Below are 20,377 nucleotides of genomic sequence, written 5' to 3'. Positions count from 1 at the left end.
GCCATAAGACCCTAGAGGGCAGGAAAAGACCATCACCAGACCCCAGGGGCAAAGCACAGACTGAGCAGGGGAAGGAACCCCAGTTGTTAAATGGACAGATGACTTGTTCTCAGCCCCTGGTATCCAGCTAATCCCCACCCAATCTCCTTGCACAGTGTCTCTGGCACCTGTCCCTGTTTTTTATTCCCCACCAGGCAAATCCAAGACTGTATTAGCTCATGCCTGCCTTTTCTCAACCTCCCTTTTTCCTGACTTCTCTGCTCAATTCAAGTGAACATTCTCCTCACAAATCTGAGGGTTCTTGATGCTTTTCAGATGAAGTGTAAACAGTCTTCCATTTAAGGTCATCAATAATAACTGGAACAACCTGCATTTTTTTTTTTTTTAAACCTTACTTCCCACTTTGACTTTCTATAAACCCTGAGGTCCGAGAGGGTTATCTGCCAACTCCATTCATCCTTGATGCTCCAATGCAAGGGAACACTCCTTGTAAATGGTCTAGTCCAACATCACCAACCTTCTTCACAAGAGCTGTAGACCTCCTGAGACCAAGAAAACCATCGCTTCTCAGAATAATATGCTGAAGGATGGAGGGAGATAAATCAGATGTCCCATCTTTTTCACATCGTGGCATATAACAACAATTACATTGGCACAGCGCACTGGAGTAAAATAAGGGCTACTCACAGCCCGGGGCTAGGGCCACCTGGCTGCAAGGACATCTCTGTATCCCTGTCACCCATCCCAGCCAGCCTACTAAGAAGCTCTTCTTAGATAATCCTACAGTCAGCAACACATCTCCTGCTCTGTTCATTCCACTATGTGGTGATAAGAAGCCTGTACTTCATTTCACTCCACGGGGCACCTTCCAGAGCAGTTTAGGCTCTCAAATGTTGATGGTTAACTTTTTAAAGTAACTTTTTAAAAAAAAAGGCCAACAGTGGCTCATAGACTCAGAAGGCTGGTTAAACAGACCAAAGTTATCCTAATTGTTCCAAGCAATTTAAGTTTCCTTTTTCCCTTAAGCAATAAACCAAGGCAACAGAGTAGACAAGCTCTCCCACCATCTTAACCTTCACAAAAGGTAGGTGCATGCCTGAAATGCTCATCCAATGCTAAGCCCCTTCCCCAGGTGGTGACCTGTCCACTCTCACTGCCTTTTTTTGGCAGGGTCACTTGATCTTACCTCTAAAAAAGCAAAAACAAAAACAAAAACCCCAACCATACCCTCTGAGGGGGTGAGTATTTGCCCACTGGCACCATAAGTAGAAAAGGCCTCTGTCAGATCATGACTCACAGGGCGTCCTGGAATCCCTCATGGCCACCACCCCCAATCTTCTCTCTTCCAAACAAAACATGTTCAATCTCTCTAACCAGTTTTGTGATACAGTTTAAAGACCATTCCAGCACAGGTTGTGCTGTTCTAGAATCATCTAGCACCCTTAGCTGGGTATTAAGCCCCTACCCCCCCAGCACAGCCAACCACTAAATGTCAGCATCTGACATTTAGCCCATTCCACCTTATTTCCATGGTTGCTTTTTTTGATCTTGAAATGGTCATCCACATATCACCTGAAGAATTTCTGCAAGAAGTGCCATTACTTTTTTTTTTTTTAACGTTTATTTATTTTTGAGACAGAGAGACAGAGCATGAACGGGGGAGGGGCAAAGAGAGAGGGAGACACAGAACTGGAAGCAGGCTCCAGGCTCTGAGCCATCAGCCCAGAGCCCGACGCGGGGCTCGAACTCACGGTCCGTGAGATCGTGACCTGAGCTGAAGTCGGACGCTCAACCGACTGAGCCACCCAGGCGCCCCATACTTTTTTTTTTTTAATAGACCAGGAGAAATAGTTTTATGCTCTTAAAATTGGAAGTCTTCATACACTCAATTCCAGAACAGGAAACACTGCTACAGTTTTTTTTGTTTTGTTTTTTTAAAGGCAGCCCTAAGATTCCAAAAGCAGCCCTGAGATCTTCCTCTCTATGTCCTGTCCCATCCTCACACTGTAGACACCATGATGACCTCAGGGCTCAAAAAACAAGGCCCTTTGGGAATTAAGTTGTGTACCTGTATTGATGAGCACCGGATGATGTATGGAATTGAATTACTATATTATACACCTAAAACCAGTACAACATTGTATTAACTATAATTAAAATAAAAACTTAAAAAAAAAAAAAGATGAGGCCATGAGGAAGGAAACCTGCCAAAGGACCTCCTGATTAGGGAGGAGGAACAAAGGAGAAAACAAAACTGAGCAAACCATAAAGAAATAAGGATGACATAGGGTGCTTAGCTGACTTGGTCGGTAGAGCGTGCAACTTTTGATTTCAGGGTTGTAAGTTCGAGCCCCATGTTGGGTGTAGAGATCACTTAAAAATAAAATCTTTCAGGGGCACCTGGGTGGCTCAGTCAGTTAAGTGTCTGCCTTCCGCTTGGGTCATGATCTCACCGTTTGTGAGTTCGAGCCCTGCACTGGGCTCTGTGCTGAAAGCTCAGAGCCTGGAGCCTGTTGGGATTCTGTGTCTCCATCTGTCTCTGCTCCTTCCCCACTCGTTCGTGTGTGTGCTCTCTCTTTCTCAAAACTAAATAAACATTAAAAAAAAAATTAATAATAGATAAATAAATAATAAAATCTTTCAAAAGGAAAGAAAAAAGAAATAAGGATGACAGAAATCAGATCAAGGAAACTGCAGTAGAGAACAGACAGCTACATTCTCCTCCCTTTTGCAAATTAAACCAGGGGCAGGTCACTCCCCTCAGGCCTCAGTTTCCAGTTTCAACATCAAGAGCTGCCCTACCCATCTTGAAGTCTGTGCTGTGTTCAGTAAAACTAAAATGGCACACAGAAGCAACATAGTCCCAGGTGAATCCTAAAACTTGTCTGGGGCCCAAGGACCAAACATTGTTACATTTCTAATGCTCTGCCTGACAAATATAAATTGACTATAAGGCTGCAATTACATTTCCATCCAGACTTACTATGTAAAATCTTTCCCTAAGAAAACTTCAAAAGCAGACCAGACATAACTCCTACACTACTGACAGCTGAGGTTCCCACCTCCTCCTCAGACCTCAGCAGAGACAAAAGCCTCAACAATAGAAACTAAAGTTTGGGAAGGGGAAGCAAGAGACAGATGACCCACATACAAACTGCTGAGAAGGTCAATTAATCAAACAAAAATGTTAAGGAAAACACTAATCAAACCCTGGAAATCTCCCAGGGTTCCAATGCATATTAGAGAATCCCAAGGAGGGCACAGATTCAGAATCCTCTGAAAAAAAACACTGCCATTGAAGGGGTAGGTATTTACGCTTTACATGCACAGAAATAACACATGAGACAACAAAAAATGAAGTTCAGGCATTCTGTCAACGATACAGAAGTCCTGGGGCACGCGGGTAGCTCAGTAGGATAAGCCTCCGACTCTTGATTTCAGCTCCGGTCATGATCTCACAGTTCATAAATTGGAGCCCCGAGTAGGGCTCTGTACTGACAGTGTGGAGCCTGTTTGGGGATTCTCTCTCTCCCCCGCCCCTTCTCTGCTCCTCCCTGCTCTTGCTCTCTCTCAAAATAAATGAATTAAAAAAAAAAAAAAAAAAAAAAGGATACATAAATCCTGAGAATATCACAGGTCCGGAGTAACTTGACCAATTCAATTAATGCCTTTGAACCAAGATTTCAGTTTGCTACACTCCTACTTTCCCCAAACCACTGAGCAACTGGGAAAAATAGGTTTCCTCTGTGGATGCAAATAAGGTTGCAGTGGCTAAGTTTTCAGAACTTGCTGAGTAAGCTTGTCCAAAACACACAAGAAAACTCTCTTATCAATGCCACAAAAATCCACCAGCTACAAACTTGAGTGAAGAGAATACTGGCCTGAAACCTGCTCACCTCCAAGGTCATGTTGAGCTACTGTCTCTAAAGTAAGAATGAGGTGAGTACAGTTTAACAGCCACTGACTCAGAGGCTAATTGCACAGAACAACCGGGATTAGAGTACATGTTATGCTGGGATTATATGCAGGTTTAAGGCCACAGGGTTTTTTGCTTTTGTTTTTCCCCTTTTCTTTTCCCACTTCCCTTCCAAATAATTTGGTCACCTTTTTAGGTGAGAGAGAGCTAGCTCCCTACAATGAGCTCTGAAGACCACTAAATTATGGTGGGATTTTGTTATAAACAAAATACAGCTCCTTAATCTGAGTGTTTCATTGTTTGTGATAATTTGAGATGTGAGACCTTATAGAGATCATCATGTAGTTGTCATCTGAGGCGAGGATTTTGTCTCAGAGTGAATGGAGGAGCAAGAACTGGGCTACCTCCTACTTGTGAACGTTTCCCACTTGTCCTTAGAGCCATCCTATGAGATCAAAGGTATGTTCCCTGTCTATAGATGGAAAAGCTGAGGCCAGCCAGGTAGCCAGGCAACCCGTCCAAAGCTGAAAAGCAGTAGACTGTAGTCAGTGATGATACCAGATCTGTCCATTCCCAAGCCAGTTTGAGAACTGTAAGTTTGGAAGAAGACTAGGATTCAGGTCTGGGCTCTCCAATTTGCCACTGCATGTACCATCAAGGAGACCCACTTCCCATCCCTGACCAGAATCTACTCAGGGATAAAGCCAGAAGTGCAAGAGCCGTGTCTTGGTTCTTAAAGGCAAGGCCCCCCATGACAGATAGGCCTGGCAAACAACTTCCCACCTCCCAGATACAGGGACTGTTCCTGAAAATCAGAACATGGGATTTAGCAAAGTCAGGAAAGGTGCTATCTCCTTTACCCTAGTAGACCTCCACCAACCCAGCTATTCTGTATCTCTAGGGAGGTGCTAAGGCTAGTGGAAAAAACAAGCAAAATCTGAAATCAGAAAAGCTGATGCCCACTCCCGGTTGTAAAATAATCAGCAAGGTGGCCCTTAGAAAGCATCACCCTCAAGGCCCCTAGGTGCCTCAGTCGATTAAGCATCCAACTTCAGCTCAGGTCACAATCTCACGGTTCCTGAGTTCAAGCTCCATGTGGGGCTCTGTGCTAACAGCTCAGAGCCTGGAACCTGCTTCAGATTCTGTCTCCCTCTCTCTCTGCTCCTCCCCCACTCATACTTGGTCTCTGTCTCTCAAAAATAAATCTTAAAAATAAAGAAAAAAATCACCCTCTATAGGGGACTTCACCTTCTTCCATCTGGAATATGGGGATAGGCTATGGCTCCAAGGGGAACAGAGCAGTGACAGGCTTTGTCCCTGAAAGTTGTGAAGGTGCAAAGCAGCACCTTTGTGCTCTGCCTTGTCCATTCTAATTGTTAATAATACTCACTAAACCGTACATGCACCAGGCCTTGTGCTAAGCCACTTGCATTTCTTATATCATTCCCAACTCAGTTGTTCAAGGTAGACATGACCTCCTTTTTAGAAGGGGAAACGGGGCACCTGGGTGGCTCGTTAAGTTGGTTAAGTGTCCAACTCTTCATTTTGGCTCAGGTCATGATCTCAGTTTCATGACTTCGAGCCCCATGTCTGGCTCTGCACACTGACCTTCAAGAGCCTGATATTGGGATTCTCCCTCTCCTTGCTCTCTGACCCTCCTCCGCTCATGCTCTGTATCTCTCAAAATAAGCAAATAAATAAAAACTAGAAAGAAAGAAAGAAAGAAAGAAAGAAAGAAAGAAAGAAAGAAAGAGAGAGAAAGAGAAAGGAAGGAAGAGGAAACAGAGGGCAAGGTTCAGCAAGGTGACATCACTAGGAAGTGGCAAGTGAAGCTTACACCCAACCTGTTTGAGGCAAAGCCAGGGCTGGCCCATGACACCACTGCAGGGACCTGCTGCCTAAGAATAGGCACACTAAGAAGTCTCACTTCTCACCCAGCAAACAGCAGGCAGCCCCGAATGAGGAGCTAGTTGGCCACTATAGTATGGCAGTATTTTTTAAAGTGTGCTCAAAGGCAGGGACGCCTGGGTGGCTCAGTCAGTTAAATGTCTGACTTTGGCTCAGGTCATGATCTCACAGTTCACGAGTTCAAGCCCCACGTTGGACCCTGTGCTAACAGCTCAGAGTCTGGAGCCTGCTTCAGATTCTGTGTCTCCCTCTCTCCCTGCCCCTCCCCTGCTCTCTCTCTCAAAAATACACATTAAAAAAAAAAAAAAAAAAAAAGATTCAGCAGCTCTTCCTGCCCACAGGTCCTGTCCCTGTGCTTTAATATAATCACCCTTTTGCACCAAAAAAAAACCCCTATATATATATTCTTCAACCTTCAACAAGTAGAGACTCTCTCACTGCCTCTACCCTCTCCCTAACCACTGCCACTGCCCCCCACCCCCAGCTGCAGCTTTTAAGGCCAAGCAGCCTCAAAGGCCTACCATCTCAAACCTACCCCAAAACACCTGAAAGCCCACTTTCAGGTACTGTCCATATCCTGTCAGCACATTCTATCTCAGATGTTGAAGGTCTCTCTGATTCTCAGACAGATACTGTCTTCAGTCCTTTCATATAAGGAACCAAGAAACAAGGCAGAAAGACCACTGACAAACTTGCCTGGGAAACAGAGTTACCTTTCTGAAGATCAAGCCAAAGTGGGTGCAGGGACTGAGAAGCTCCACAGGCCCTTTTCCCTGACACCCTAGAGGGTTCCAGAGGATTCCCAGTCACTTCCTAAGGCTACCTGCAGGTATTCAATTAGAGTAAGTTCCTTTGTCTTCTAAAAGAATAACCTACATTTTCATCAGACAAAAAGAGGTCACAAATACAGCCTAGAAAACGAGAGGAGGGGCAATAAGCCCATGGTATGACATTCCTCTTGACTAAAAAGTCCTGGATCAACGTTTACCAGCATCTACAAGTATGCAGTATCTGTCCCCAGCTGGTACTTTTGTTTCTAAGAACACAGACTCACTACTTCTACTTTGCTGCCACCACTTCTGGTCCCCTGTCTCTTATCTCAACCTTCTTAACACGTGGCCTTCCTAATTCAATGCAAAGATACTAGTACATCACTAGAATAGCAACCTGAAGCCAGACTGTCTAACTCACCTTCTTAAAACAGCTCACAAAACTCAAGAGCATCCATTCTAACAACCAACCACACTAAGCAGGCAGCACAGTTCTGTGAGCCTCAAACTATGACATTGCCAACTTGTTCTTCTGGTTTTGCCACACTTCTAACCCAACAACTGTTACAAGGAAATCCCAGAGATGCTCTATTACCCCAAGACGACTACTCATAAAGACCTCACCTAATCACCTGTTTCATAATCTTTCCAGTTTTCCACAATGAGCATAAATTAACTCAATTATCAGGGGGAAAAAAGTCTAGGGAAAATAGCCTTGTTCATTCCATGTAATGGCACACATATATCACAAGTCCAAGCAAGTAGTTCTCCAGACAAGCATTTGAACTGCCCATGCTTTTAGAGGTTAGCACACCAACAGTCCGTAACTGAACTCCGTTACATTTTGGTTTCTGTTGAGAATTGACATGTCCAAGACTCCGAGGGTTATTCTTAATTTTCCCCCATGAGAACAAACATCAGAAAATGCCAATATCTGGGGGGCCTAGCTGCTCAATTGATAGAACATGTTACTCTTGGCCTCAGGGTTCTGAGTTCGAGCCCCACGTTATGGGTAGAGGTTACTTAAATAAAATAGGGGTGTCTGGGTGGCTCAGTCAGTTAAGCATCTAACTCTTGATTTTAGCTCAGGTCATGATCTCACATCATGGTTGTGAGATCAAACCCTGCATCCAGCTCTGTGCTAACAGCGAGGAACCTGCTTGGGATTCTCTCTCTCTGCCCCTCCCCTCTTCATGTGCTTGAGCTCTCACACTCACACACTCTCTCTCAAAATAAACATTTAAGATTTTTTTAATGTTTACTTATTTTTGAGAGAGAGAGAGAGAGAGAGAGAGAGAGAGTGCAAACACAGGCATGAGTGGGAGAGAGGCAAAGAGAGAAGGGAGACACAAAAACTGAAGCAGGCTGCAGGCTCTGAGCTGTCAGCACAGAGCCCAATGCGGGGCTCAAACCCATGAACTGCGAGATCATGACCCAAGCCAAAGTCAGACACTTAACCAACTGAGCCACTCAGGTGCCCCCAACCACGTAAAAATAAATAAAATAAATAGCTCTTTTAAAAAAAAAGAAAGAAAGAAAATGTTAGCATTTCAGAATGGCTTTGCTGCTTTCCCACCCATCAGAAGCATCTTTCAGTGATCTGCTGTCTAAGGCCCAAGGAAGTCCTAGCTGTGAACCTCATCACACCAGTCCCTGCCTTGTCCTCTCTGAAAGGGGTCCCACTGCTCTCAAGGTAAATCCCAGACCCTCTTATGTCTCCGTATCTCTCTCTGTTCCAACCACCCCAATCTTCCTTCAGTCTCACTCTACAAGAAATGCCATTCTTTTTCTCTTTACCTACTTAGCTCCCACTCATCCTCCAATCCCAGTTGGAGAAAGGCCCCCTTGAGTCTTGTTCACCAGGTCATGGTATCCTTTTCTCCTTGGCCCTTATAAATTTCCCCATGTTTAGGAGTTTAATTATGATTTCTCTCTCACTAATCTCATGGTAAACTCCACTGAGCAGGGATTCCTAACACAGTGCCCGAGGCACAGTGTGCACTCCGATATTTATTGAATAAATCAATCCAGAAATCATTCCTTGCCATGCCAGAAATTCGCAAAATAAATGATGCAAAACAAGTGAGAGCTACTAGAGAACTGAAAATTGGAGCCTTTAAAATGTGTTTTATTACTCAAATAAAAAAATATTTCTTGGAGTGCCTGGCTGGTTCAATCAGTTGAGCACACAACTCTCGATCTCAGGGTCACGAGTTTGAGCCCCATGTTGGGCATAGAGATTACTTAAGAATAATGATTTTAAGGGGCGCCTGGGTGGCACAGTCGGTTAAGCGTCCGACTTCAGCCAGGTCACGATCTCGCGGTCCGTGAGTTCGAGCCCCGCGTCAGGCTCTGGGGTGATGGCTCGGAGCCTGGAGCCTGCTTCCAGTTCTGTGTCTCCCTCTCTCTCTGCCCCTCCCCCGTTCATGCTTTGTCTCTCTCTGTCCCAAAAATAAATAAAAAACGTTGAAAAAAAAAATTTAAAGAATAATGATTTTAAAAATATTTAATGCTTCTAATTTTTAAAATAATCACAAAGTACAGAGATACCAAAAAGGTTAAGGAGGAAAAACCCACTCCTAACCCTAATCCAGAGATTTTGTTGTTGACATTCTGATACAAATCCTTCCAGGATTTTTTCTACCTAAAGTAGCATCATTTCTTTCCTCACTACCAAAATATACAATTAGAGGATCTGCCAAATGATACTGCATTAATAGAGATGACTTGACATTAAAAAAAAAAAAAAAAAGTGATGTCATCTGAATAGAAATAACAATGCATCCAAATCGGTAATACAGGACCTATCCCAATTTCTACATCACATCCCAGATGAGAGGCAATCCTCTGTAAAAATCAGCTTCAGAATTTGTGGGGAGGAATAAGGGATGAAAAATCAAGAATGGGGGACTACATGAGGAAAGAATCTTGCAAATTGCTCTCAAAACCTCCGTTCTAAACTATTTTTTCTAGAAAAGGACCAACTTTTCTGAGTTGGAAGCTGAAGAAGCAAATGCAAAGGGGCACCTCTATGGCCTGGCTCCTTCAAGGCCAGCTGGTAACTCTGCTCTCTGAGGACAATGCAGGGCTACAATGGTGTCCCCAAGTCACAGGTCATCCCCCAACTCCCAGCAGGAGTGGACTGGAGCCTGGACAAGTAAATGGCTTCTTGTTTTAGGAGTGCCCAGGAAATGTTCACACAGTGGATTGCAAACAGGAGCATTCCTGGACTCTGGTGCCCAAAACATCAGGCTCAGTCAAGCCCAGCTCTGCCCCTCCACCACTCAGCAGCCTTGGACAAGCAGCCTGGCCTCCAAGAGCTTCAGTTCCCTCACCCATAATGTAGGGATTATATCCTCCACCCCACTGGAGTGTTATGGGCATGGAAGATGCCTGTGCACAACAGGCACTCAAATCTGGGGATTGGTATGGTCTATCAGCCCTCCTCCACAGCTTGCTGTCAGGTGTAACAGGCTACTAATCTTAGCATCCTGATCTGGTGCCAGCAAACATTATTTCACCTAATCTAACTTAAAAGAAAACTTGTAACCACTACCAGAAAGAAAAAGAACATCAAAGGACAGTCAGTACAAGTCTGAAGCAATTACACAGAAGGCTGTCTATCCCTCAGTTTCTGTGCTGCCACAGCCAGAAGGTGTCACTGTACGAAATGGACACACAGAACCAGTGACTTAACAAGCACTGTGTACTCAAGAAAACTGAAAGAAGTAAAAGGGTGAGGAAGAGAGAAAAAATTAAAGGCCCAAGTGACTCACCCGGACTTTGATCTAAAGAATCCAAAGCTCTCAAGATAAGGATGAACTACACAACTAAAGACGCTGGGTCAGATACACAAAATTAAACAGCCCCTGCAAAGTTCCCAAGGCAGGGCAGAAACGCGCACCCAAGGTTGATATTCAGTTCCTAAGGGAGGGATCCCCATTCATTTCTGGGTCCCAAAGTGTGCACACACACCAGTGTCAATCACGTTCCGGGCTGGGGCCCTGCCCATAAGCCTCTCCTTGTTGAAGTGATCAATTCCGATTCTTGGCAATAATCCCTTTAAAAGGCCAGCTGCTGCTGTCTAGTCACCGATGCCGACCCATTCCAGGTGGGGAAAAAAAGAAATCAATACAGCCACCGCCTAAATAGGGAGGCAAATTTAAAGTGTAGGTCCCTGTGACGGGCTCGAGCCCAGATGGGGAGGAAGGGTCCCCCGAACCCTGGGGTCAGGTAGTAAGGGCGCGAGCGGGTAGAGGGACGGCCCTGCAGGCGTGGGCGCGTGGGGACTCTTATTCTGACACGGGATCCTCCGCCGCCGCCGTCGCCGCCGCCGCGGGGTTCAGAGCAGCGGCCAGGCCCGCCCGGGACCCCCGCCCCCCGGCCTGGGACCCCCCGCCCCGCGCGTCCACGTGCCGTCCGCCCGCCGCCCCCTCCCCCGCCCGTCCCAGCCGCTCGCAAGCGACCCCTGGAGGCCCAGCCCCTCCTCCAGCCCCGGAGGAAGCGCAGAAGGAAGGGGGGCGACGCCGAGACTTTCCGGGACCCCCACCCGGCCCGGCCCCCACGTGCCTGGGCGGCGTCGGAGCGCGGAACTTTCCAGGGTAGCGCTAGGAAGACGCTCCCAGAATACAAGGAGTAGATACAACTCACTCGCTCGCGCTCACTTTTCTATGCTCACGCGGGGTCCCTCAGAGCCCAGTGACCCCCTACCCTGCCCGACCCTCGCCGCCTCCGCCGCTTCGGGCTCCACCTCACGACCCCAGCCCCGACCCAAGCCCCCGGCCCCTGCTCCCCGCCAAGTTTGGTCCAGAACTTACCGGGCCGCGGGCCGGCCGGGCCCTAGGGCAGCGCGCAGGTTCGCTGCGCCGTGGGGCCGGGGTCGCCTGCGGGTCCGGGCGGCCGAGGGGCCGGGGGCGCCGGGCCGCGCGCGCTTGCTCCGCCTGTGGGGCCGCCCGGGCCCGCGGCGCTCGCTCCGCCGGTCCGCCCGCCCGCCCGCGCCGCCGGCCAGATAATGCGCCCCTCGGCCGCACACATGGAGCCCGGCGCCGGCGTCACCGCCCGGGACATGCGCACCAGGTCAGCGCGCCCGGCCCGCGGCCCCCAAAACACCGGGGAGCTCTTAAAGGCGACGCCGCCCGCCCGCGCCTGGCTGGGCGGGGACAGATGGTCGGTGGGCGTGGCCTTATTGTAGGGGCGGGGCAATGATGAGGGGAGGGCGGGGCAAGGCAGGCCGGCACCGCCCCGGAAACACAGCCTCTGCCGACCGCGCTCCACGCGCCTCCCTACTTTGCCAGTTGGTTTCCCACGCGGGCTCCCCGCCCCCCCCCCCCCCCCCCCCCCCGCCGAGTCCCAGCGCCTTCCGCAGGGCCGAGGGGTCGTCGCCAGCTCACCGGCAGCAGAGCCGGGCGGACCGCGCCCAGGGCTGACTCACAACGCGCTCACTGCTGACCTCGCTCCGGCTGAGCTACAAGACCTGGAGCAACTCAGCTGCTTCCGAAAACGGAGGTTAGAGTGCCACCCCCGCGGGGGTCGTCGGCTAAACCATCACTTCTGTGAAGTGAAGAGAGTTCTAAGTAAGCTCCAGACCTACCCACTTCAAGACACTTGAGGATGCCGGCTCTCCCTCTCCAGTTACCTCCCAATCGGCACCACCCCTACCCCGTGCCTCTGGGAGAAGGTGAACCCCCCCCCCCCCAACACACACACCAAGACACCAAATCTGCACCCTTCCTTTCTCTGTGACATAGAGGAAACACGGGAAACACAGTTTAACCTGAAAGAGAGAATGATGGGCTTTGGATATATTAAACTATATATAGGGAAACACAATTTCAATAGAAACACAAAATATCTAATATTACAAGAAGTCTCCCAATATTAAGACTGTTTTGAAGAATCAACAGAAAAGGCCTTTTCATGTTCTTTTTCCAGAGTTAATTCGTGATAAGACACCTAGACTCCTGAATAGTGGCTTTTAATTTGTTTTATAACACATCTTAATACATATTCATACTACTGAAAAAAGTTTTACCAAATATACTTTCACTACTTGCAGTGTATTCTGATATTAACTATTCTATTTCATTTTTTAAGAGATTCAATGTAATTTCAACCCACCATTGGTCTTGCCTCCAAACCTGAAAAACAATGTAGAACAAGTTTTACAAATTGTTTTTCTGCTATATGCTACCCACAATAAGAAGTTCAAAAAAGCCCATTTTAATTGTGTTGAGTTTCACGCATAACTGGCAACTTTTTGTCCTTGATTCCACCCCCACCCCACTCCCCAAATCTTCCAACTGCTTAATGCAACATCTGGCACAACCTCCCCTGGGCCAAAAGCAAGCATTCCTCAAACTAAAAATGATACAAAATACAAACTGTTGACCCCCAAACGCCTTCCCTGACCCAATTTTGTCAGCAATTTGTTTTGCTACAAAGAATTTCAATTGTTCAAATTCAAAAATAGTCTTATTCTCAAACAGGTGACTTGGTATAGGAATGCAGGAACTCCCTGATCCCAGTGCAAGAATAGGTTAAAAGCAAATATCCAAATTTTCACTGTAATTCAGCAGCTGTATATTTTGAGAACTGCTTTACTGTAGGACCATTAATCAGATGATGTATATTAAAGCAATACAAGCAAAATATTACCTCACAGCTCCTCACCTGGGTCTTGATTAATGCCAACTTAATTAACTACAGACACAGCAAAGTGTGGTCAGGTGGGAGACCCAAGACTTGAGATAGATGTAGAGATTCCAGTGTCTGAGCTGGCAAGCCCTGTGTGAGTCACCAAGGTGACAACCACCCTATTTTAAAGAGAGAGGCATCAGCTGCGACATATTAATGACACACCCCTGTGGGCTGAGGTGTGCACTAGTGACAGGTGGGCTGCTCCAGAGGGCAGTGCCAACATCTCCAGCTGGGAAAGCAGGGGTGGGGGTAGGGTGAAGTAGTTAAAGCGTTTATTTTTGTGATAGAAAGAGAGGGGCCAGGTGTGTAGATGGAAAAAGCGACAGTAAATCCAGACCTGTTTAGAGTCCTCGAAGCTCAGGCAGGCAGCTCAGGCTGTTCAGACTAAAGACCTTCCTACCTCAATGCCTAGTGCTGGACTAAACGGCAAATAGTTCAGCTGGGTGATTATGAAATATGATGCAATCGCCTTTAGATTCCATTCTAAAGCTGAAGAAACTAATTAAAAGACAAATAGGGCTAGAACCATGTTTTTCTCAGTTTCCCCTTGGCCATAAAAACAAGGCAGTCAATTAATACTGACAGATACCAGTTAATATAATACTTTTAAAAACACTTCTGTTCTAAAATAAAAAAATAAAAATAAAAACACTTCTGTCATTTAAACAGAATTTTCTTCCAAATTCATTTTAAATTTAATATCCTTCAAAGATCAGATCCTTGCTAATAACAGCCAGGCTTCCTTCTGCCCTAACCACTGCAAAAATATTCTAATTATCTTTCTAATGTACTGTTAGATAAACTTCTACTAAATACCATCTGAGCCTATTCCTGCACAAAAGAGAGACTGAAGAAAAGAAATTTGGGCCAAATTCCATATTCCTGTCCTCTTTCATGGCAGAAAATTGGTCAAAGGCACCACAGTAGCATGAAACTGAAAAGGAGTAGCATCACCTACTGAATGTTTAAGGTACTGTATTTTTTTGTTTTTAATTGGGAGACTCTTTTTTTTTTTTAATTTTTTTTTTAACGTTTATTTATTTTTGAGACAGAGAGAGACAGAGCGTGAATGGGGGAGGGGCAGAGAGAGAGGGAGACACAGAATCTGAAGCAGGCTCCAGGCTCTGAGCCATCAGCCCAGAGCCCGACGCGGGGCTTGAACTCAAGGACCGCGAGATCGTGACCTGAGCTGAAGTCGGACGCTTAACCGACTGAGCCACCCAGGCGCCCCAAATTGGGAGACTTCTTTAAAGTTTCTGGTGGAGGGGCGCCTGGGTGGCTCAGTCGGTTAAGCATCAGACTCTTGATTTCGGCTTAAGTCATGATCTAACTGTTCATGAGTTCCAGCCCTGTCGGGCTCTGCACTGATAGTGCGGAGCCTGCTTGGGATTCTCTCTGCCCTCCCCCACCTCAAAATAAATAAATAAACATTAAAAAAAAAAAGTTTCTGGGTGGACAAAATTCAAGATGTCTTATGCGATAAACACTGATGGAGAAAAACTAAGAGACCATTCACCCCAAAGGTTTGCAAGCACCATCCCCAGAAGTTCACAGGCTGGCGGCACAGAAAGACAGAAGATTTCAATGCAAAAAATGCATTCATAGGAAAGACAGGAATCACAGAGGAAGGGGCTACTGCCTGCCAGGGGAGGAATCAGGGAAATCTTTCTGGATGTGACATGTGGGCCAGATCTTAACAGATGGGACATCCCAAGCATCCAGAAGAGCAGAGGCAGAGGCCAGAGCTGGCCACACCTGGAGTGTGGGGCTTTGGAGACAGAAAGGGCTGAAAAGGGATGGATTCATTATCCTTTAAACTTTCTAGATGCCTGTCTCAAAACACAGAATGTATTGTCACTTAATTACTTAAATTTGCAGGCTAAGCAGACCTAGTTCTGTAGGCTTTAACCAATTTTGAGATTACTGCTATCAGTGACCCTAGGCTCCCACTTGTTTTCTGAGAAGTTCTCTAAAGAATAAACAGGTTGTTTATTCAAAAGTGTACCAAATCTCTTTTAAAGTATTTTATGAAAAGATCACTGACTGCTTTCCACACTTTGCATTTTTATAACTCAAGTCTAAAACTGTTTTCACTGAGTTTAGGGACAATCATAAGCACAATCTCTCAGGATTGTTTTATAGTTTCTTATTTCACCCTAAATTCACATTCACTTGGTGAGATTAGAATGCAATTTGTTGTGAAAGGGAAGGAACATTTCTATGTTAATGTGATTTCCTTAGTACTTTGATAGTTTTGGTACTTTTTTCAAGGACCAGAAAACAGTTAAAGGAACTATTACAGTGATGCTTTATGAAAAACAAGACACTCCCAGTACATTATAACTGCTATAACAGGGGCGCCTGTGTGGCTCAGTCGGTTAAGTGTCTGACTTTGGCTCAGGTCATGACCTCACAGTCCCATCCACGGGTTCGAGCCCCGCATCTGGCTCTGTGCCGACAGCTCAGAGCCTGGAGCCTGCTTCAGATTCTGTGTCTCCCTCTCTCTCTGCCATTCCCCTGGCTTGCTCTCTCTCTCTCTCTCTCTCTCTCTCAAAAATAAATAAGCATTAAAAAAAATTTAAATAACTGATACAACAAATGTCATTTTTTTTTACTTTTATTTTTAAGTTTATTTATTTTGAAAGAGAGAGAGCGAGCATGTACGCACAAGCACGAGCGGATGAGGGGCAGAGAGAGAGAATCCCAAGCAGGCTTGCACTGTCAGAGCAGAGGCCAGCGAGGCAGAGCCAGATCCGGGGCTCAAACTCATGAACAGTGAGATAGAGACCTGAGCCGAAATTAAGAACTGGATGCTTAACTGACTGAGCCACCCAGGTGCCCCACAAATGTCATTTTTTAAATCACAGCATTCTTACGCTAGATTAGGAGTTTGTGGGAGACATATCTGCACCTGTTTGCCTCATCCCTGTCATATATATGCTGAAAAGCTCTCTAAAACACAGCTCTCTAGAGACGGGCCACTTTGTCAGCATGTGTTTGTTTTGTTTTGAATGTCATTTCTAACCGTTTCTAACCACAATTCCGTATACTTAGTGGCTGGGCAACATGGAGTTCAGGCTCCATCTGTACTTAGTCTCTGTGTGGCCATGAGGAAGTCCCAACACTACAGAGTTCTGCTTACAAATGCTCCCCTGAAGGGTTAAAAACAAACTGCTAGATGTATTACTGTGAACCCAGAAGTATATCTCCCACTCTGTCTTCACCTGCGTGTGTCACCAGTTGGCAAGGATTATCTCTTTTGTGTCTATACGTGGCTTACAAAAAAAATGCCCACCTATTTTAGCAATTTTAAGTCTTTGAAAAGTGAGTAAGTGAACTATGTTTTCTATGAATTAAAGAATTAAAAGGAAAAACATCTGGGGCGCCTGGGTGGTTCAGTAGGTTAAGCTTCTGACTTTGGCTCAGGTCATGATCTCACAATTCGTGAGTTCAAGCCCCGCACTGGGCTCTGTGCTTCAGAGCCTGAAGCCTGCTTTGGATTCTGTGTCTCCCTCTCTCTCTGCCCCTCCCTCGCTGTCTCTCTCTCTCTCAAAAATAAAATTAAAAAAAATTTTTAAGGAAAAATCAAAAAGCTACCAGAAAAAAGAAAAAAAAAAGTTTATGTTAGTCTTAGGTCTAGAGATGAACCTATTCAAACCTATTTAGCAAAGAAAGAGTGTTAGTCATATCACTGGTCTGTTAATAAACATCCCATCCATGATTTAGACATGAAAAAAAAATATTTTAACACTTGGTATCCAATTCATACCCCATTCCCCGATTGTTAAATAGCAGATCTTCCAACCTGACATAGGAGGGAGGTAAAACATTTTTCCCAAAAGTTTTCCTGACAGGATGGGTATCCCCCACCCTTTCCTACCCTGGTGTCTGTATTAAAAATACAGAGGAGCAGGGGGCGGTGCCTGGGTGGCTCAGTTGGTTAAGCGTCCGTCGGCTCAGGTCATGATCTCATGGTTTGGTTTGTGGGTTCGAGCCCCTTGTCAGGCTCTGTGCTGACAGCTCAGAGCCTGGAGCCTGCTTCAGATTCTGTGTCTCCCTCTCTCTCTGCCCCTCCCCCACTCGCACTCTGTCTCTTTCTCTCTCTAAGATAAATAAACATTAAAAAATATATATACAGGGGATGGGTCTTTCTGGTTTTCTCCTTCACAGCTTGATAACAAAACACCCATGCCTTCTTGCATGCTGACTTGATCAGGCCTACATTTTACCAACTCCTTGTTTAACAGAAGAATAAGATATTTATTTCAAATTTAAGTCAAAAGTCAACCTTCAATAGAGATACATTGAGAGATTAAATATAAACCTTGAAAGTTTCAGGGTGCCTGGGTGGTTCAGTTGGTTAAGCATCCAACTCTTTTTTTTTTTTTTTTTTTAAGGTTTATTTATTCTTGAGAGAGAAAGAGAGAGAGACAGAGTGCGAGTAGGGGAGAGGCAAAGAGAGAGGGAGACACAGAATCTGAAGCAGGTTCTAGGCTCTGAGCTGTCAGCATAGAGCCCGATGTAGGGCTCGAACTCAGACTGCAAGATCATGACCTGAGCCAAAGTCAGTCACTTAACTGACTGAGCCACCCAGGAACCCCTATCATCCGACTCTTGATTTTAGCTCAGGTCATGATCTCACAGTTCAGTTCATGAGATCGAGCCCCACATCCCCACACGGGGCTCTGGGCTGACAACACAGAGCCTGCTTGAGTTCCTCTCTCTCCCTCTCTCTCTGTCCCTCCCCCATCAGCACACATGGGTACACGTGCCCTCTCTCTCCCACTCTTTCAAAGTAAATAAATAAACTTAAAAACAACAACAACAAAAAAAAAACTTGAGGAGAGCCTGGGTGGCTCAGTGGGTTGAGCGTCTGACTTCAGCTCAGGTCATGATCTTGTGGTTCGCAAGTTCAAGCCCCATAGCGGGCTCTGTGCTGACAACTCAGAGCCTGGAGCCTGCTTCAGATTCTGTGTCTCCTCTCTCTGCCAGTTCCTCACTCGTACTCTGTCTCTCTCAAAAATAAATATTAAAAAAATTTTTTAAAATAAATAAATAAATAACTTGAAAGTTTCCTAAGTATAAAACCTACACCTTGAAAATGCCATGCAAGTTAAAAATTTGTTTTGCTGTGTTAAGAATTTTAGACCAGCTTAAATGATAACAGTTCTCAAAAAAAATAATAATAATAATAATTCAGAAGCAGCCCCCAAATCTGTTTTCTTGAAGCTCTTTAGGAGATTAAACTTCATGTAGACTACATACCAGTACAAAGAGAGTCCAGATGGTCTGATTTCACTGGACATCATTGATTTCTGATTGAAAATGTTTATTAAGAATTCAATTTAAATATTATTTTAATCTGAGTTCAATTTTGAATTGAACTTTCCTACTATGGACATTTTATAAAACTTTCTACACCTTTAAAGGTAAACTTTAGACTTTTCTTGCCAAAGGTGCTCAGTTCAAACTCTTGACTTTCCGATGTTCATAACCTCCTCAGGTCAAGAAAACTCACCTTGTTTTTTTTTTTAACCTCCAGGTCCCTGCCCATGCCTATGCTGTTCTTCTCCCCAGAATGCCTAGCCACCTAACAAGTAGCTCTATCACCCTTTCTTTACCCACCCTCCAGTTTGAGCCCTTTTCCCAGTTACCCTATCCATGCTTCAGGAGGCACCGGAAGTCTATATAGTAAGTACACCAAAGTGATACACAGCAGCATAAAGCCCTAGTGAACTGAGAGAACTCACTGGGAAAAAATCAACCAATCTGGGAACCTCTAGATCACCGGTCCTCAGCTGCACCCAGCTTGTGGCCCCAACATGGACTGATTTACTCTCAGACAGTATTAACTGGCATAAGTAGTTAGTTATCCAAACTTGAGTGCCAACTTTAAGAGGGCCATTCAGCTTTGATATGATTCCATAACAACTACCTTTATCGGGCGCCTACAACAATCTGCCCACCTGCTTCATGCTTACCATCCCTACCCCACAAATGAGGAAACTGAGACTCAAAGAAGTTAGGCCACTTGGAGTTAAACCACTTCCCTGAGGTCGCAGAGCCAGCAAGTGTCAGAATCTGGACACAAACCCAAGTCTTTCTGGCTCTAAAGTTTCTACTGCACAGAGGGTACTTTTACAAAGTAATAAAGACAAATAATAGTAAACCATTCTTCAAGAACACACTCTTGCAGAAGGACGTTGCTAATGTCTGCTTCCTTGAGTTCTATACACATCTCCAGAGCAGCCCTCTACAGGCAAGCTCCTGCAGGGAACACTGTGATAATGCAACAGAAAAGCATCCTGTTGGCTACCCTGCCAGATAGTCCTAAGTTTGTAGGTACATTAGCTGAGCCCCCAAAACTGCCAAGTGCAAGTCCACTGGTGGATCGCAGCTCTAACAAAGCAGCTTACCAAGAAAAAAAAAAGTGAGAATTTGAACGTATTTTCTATACTCAACTTGGGGCCCAAGAACTCTGCTGGAGGGCAAGGGAACAGGAAGTGAGGAGGGAGCAAGCATCCACTTCCCAAGGGCAGCAAAGCCCAGAGGTGGGAGCCTGGTCACATGCAGTTGCATTACTTGTCCACGCCCACTTCCGGCCAGAGCCTGCCTCTTCACCTCTAAGTCAGTACTTTGAAGGAAAGCAAAACACTACCAGAAACTCTCCTTATAATCTCTCTCTCCTCTTGAAGCATGTGTCCTGAATGAATTTCCACCCCTGCTCTCCGGCTCCATCCCTCACAAATACACTTAAGAAAAGCATCTGTCACATAATTGACCTATGTGGCTTAACATCAAATCTGACATCATGGAAAGGTTAAGGTTAGTGCTTCTCCAACCCCAGTATAAGAGGGAACCCTAGGGCAGAGGGAACTGTGCACCAACAACCTACTAATGCACAACAAAGTAGTCTATCTATTTGAAAGCTCACTACTCTTTCCCATACCATAAACAACAGCCAAGCACTCTGCTTGTCTGAATTTTCTTTTAAGATTTCAAACAAGGCGAGAGGGCTTTTAGACCTGTTTATCTTTGTGCATAACATGCACTGCCATGAAGAAATGCCACAGGATTCCAAAAACAC

At 45.6% G+C, this 20,377-nt stretch overlaps 1 protein-coding gene and 1 long non-coding RNA gene across 7 annotated transcripts in view; one reads left to right on the top strand and one right to left on the bottom strand.

The window, feature by feature from the left end:
* GATAD2A (GATA zinc finger domain containing 2A) overlaps window positions 1–20,377 on the bottom strand; it is a 104,604-nt gene that overhangs the window by 78,174 nt on the left and 6,053 nt on the right. Inside the window, exon 1 of one of the 5 annotated variants that reach the window (XM_019416475.2) lies at window positions 11,412–11,670. The exons of 1 other annotated variant lie outside the window; for it this stretch is intronic. The gene's annotated coding sequence lies outside the window, so the exon portion shown is untranslated. Of the gene's footprint in view, window positions 1–2,453; window positions 2,478–11,411; window positions 11,671–20,377 lie in introns of those variants that run through there. 3 more of the 5 variants (XM_019416473.2, XM_053898336.1, XM_053898335.1) reach the window with 3 other exon arrangements.
* Window positions 11,942–19,475, top strand: LOC109247669 (uncharacterized). Of its 2 annotated transcripts, none has more exons than XR_002071816.2 (3): window positions 11,942–12,099; window positions 14,088–14,260; window positions 18,833–19,475. It is a non-coding gene; the product is annotated as an uncharacterized LOC109247669 (long non-coding RNA). The 2 variants fall into 2 exon arrangements; XR_008420631.1 differs by having other exon boundaries at window positions 11,942–12,167.

Source organism: Panthera pardus, unplaced genomic scaffold (genome assembly GCF_024362965.1).
Source record: "Panthera pardus isolate Hobbes unplaced genomic scaffold, ASM2436296v1 HiC_scaffold_8, whole genome shotgun sequence".
NCBI classification, from domain to species: Eukaryota; Metazoa; Chordata; class Mammalia; order Carnivora; family Felidae; genus Panthera; species Panthera pardus.
The sequence above is the reverse complement of the archived record's forward strand: the minus strand, read 5'-3'. Positions and strand labels throughout refer to the sequence as shown.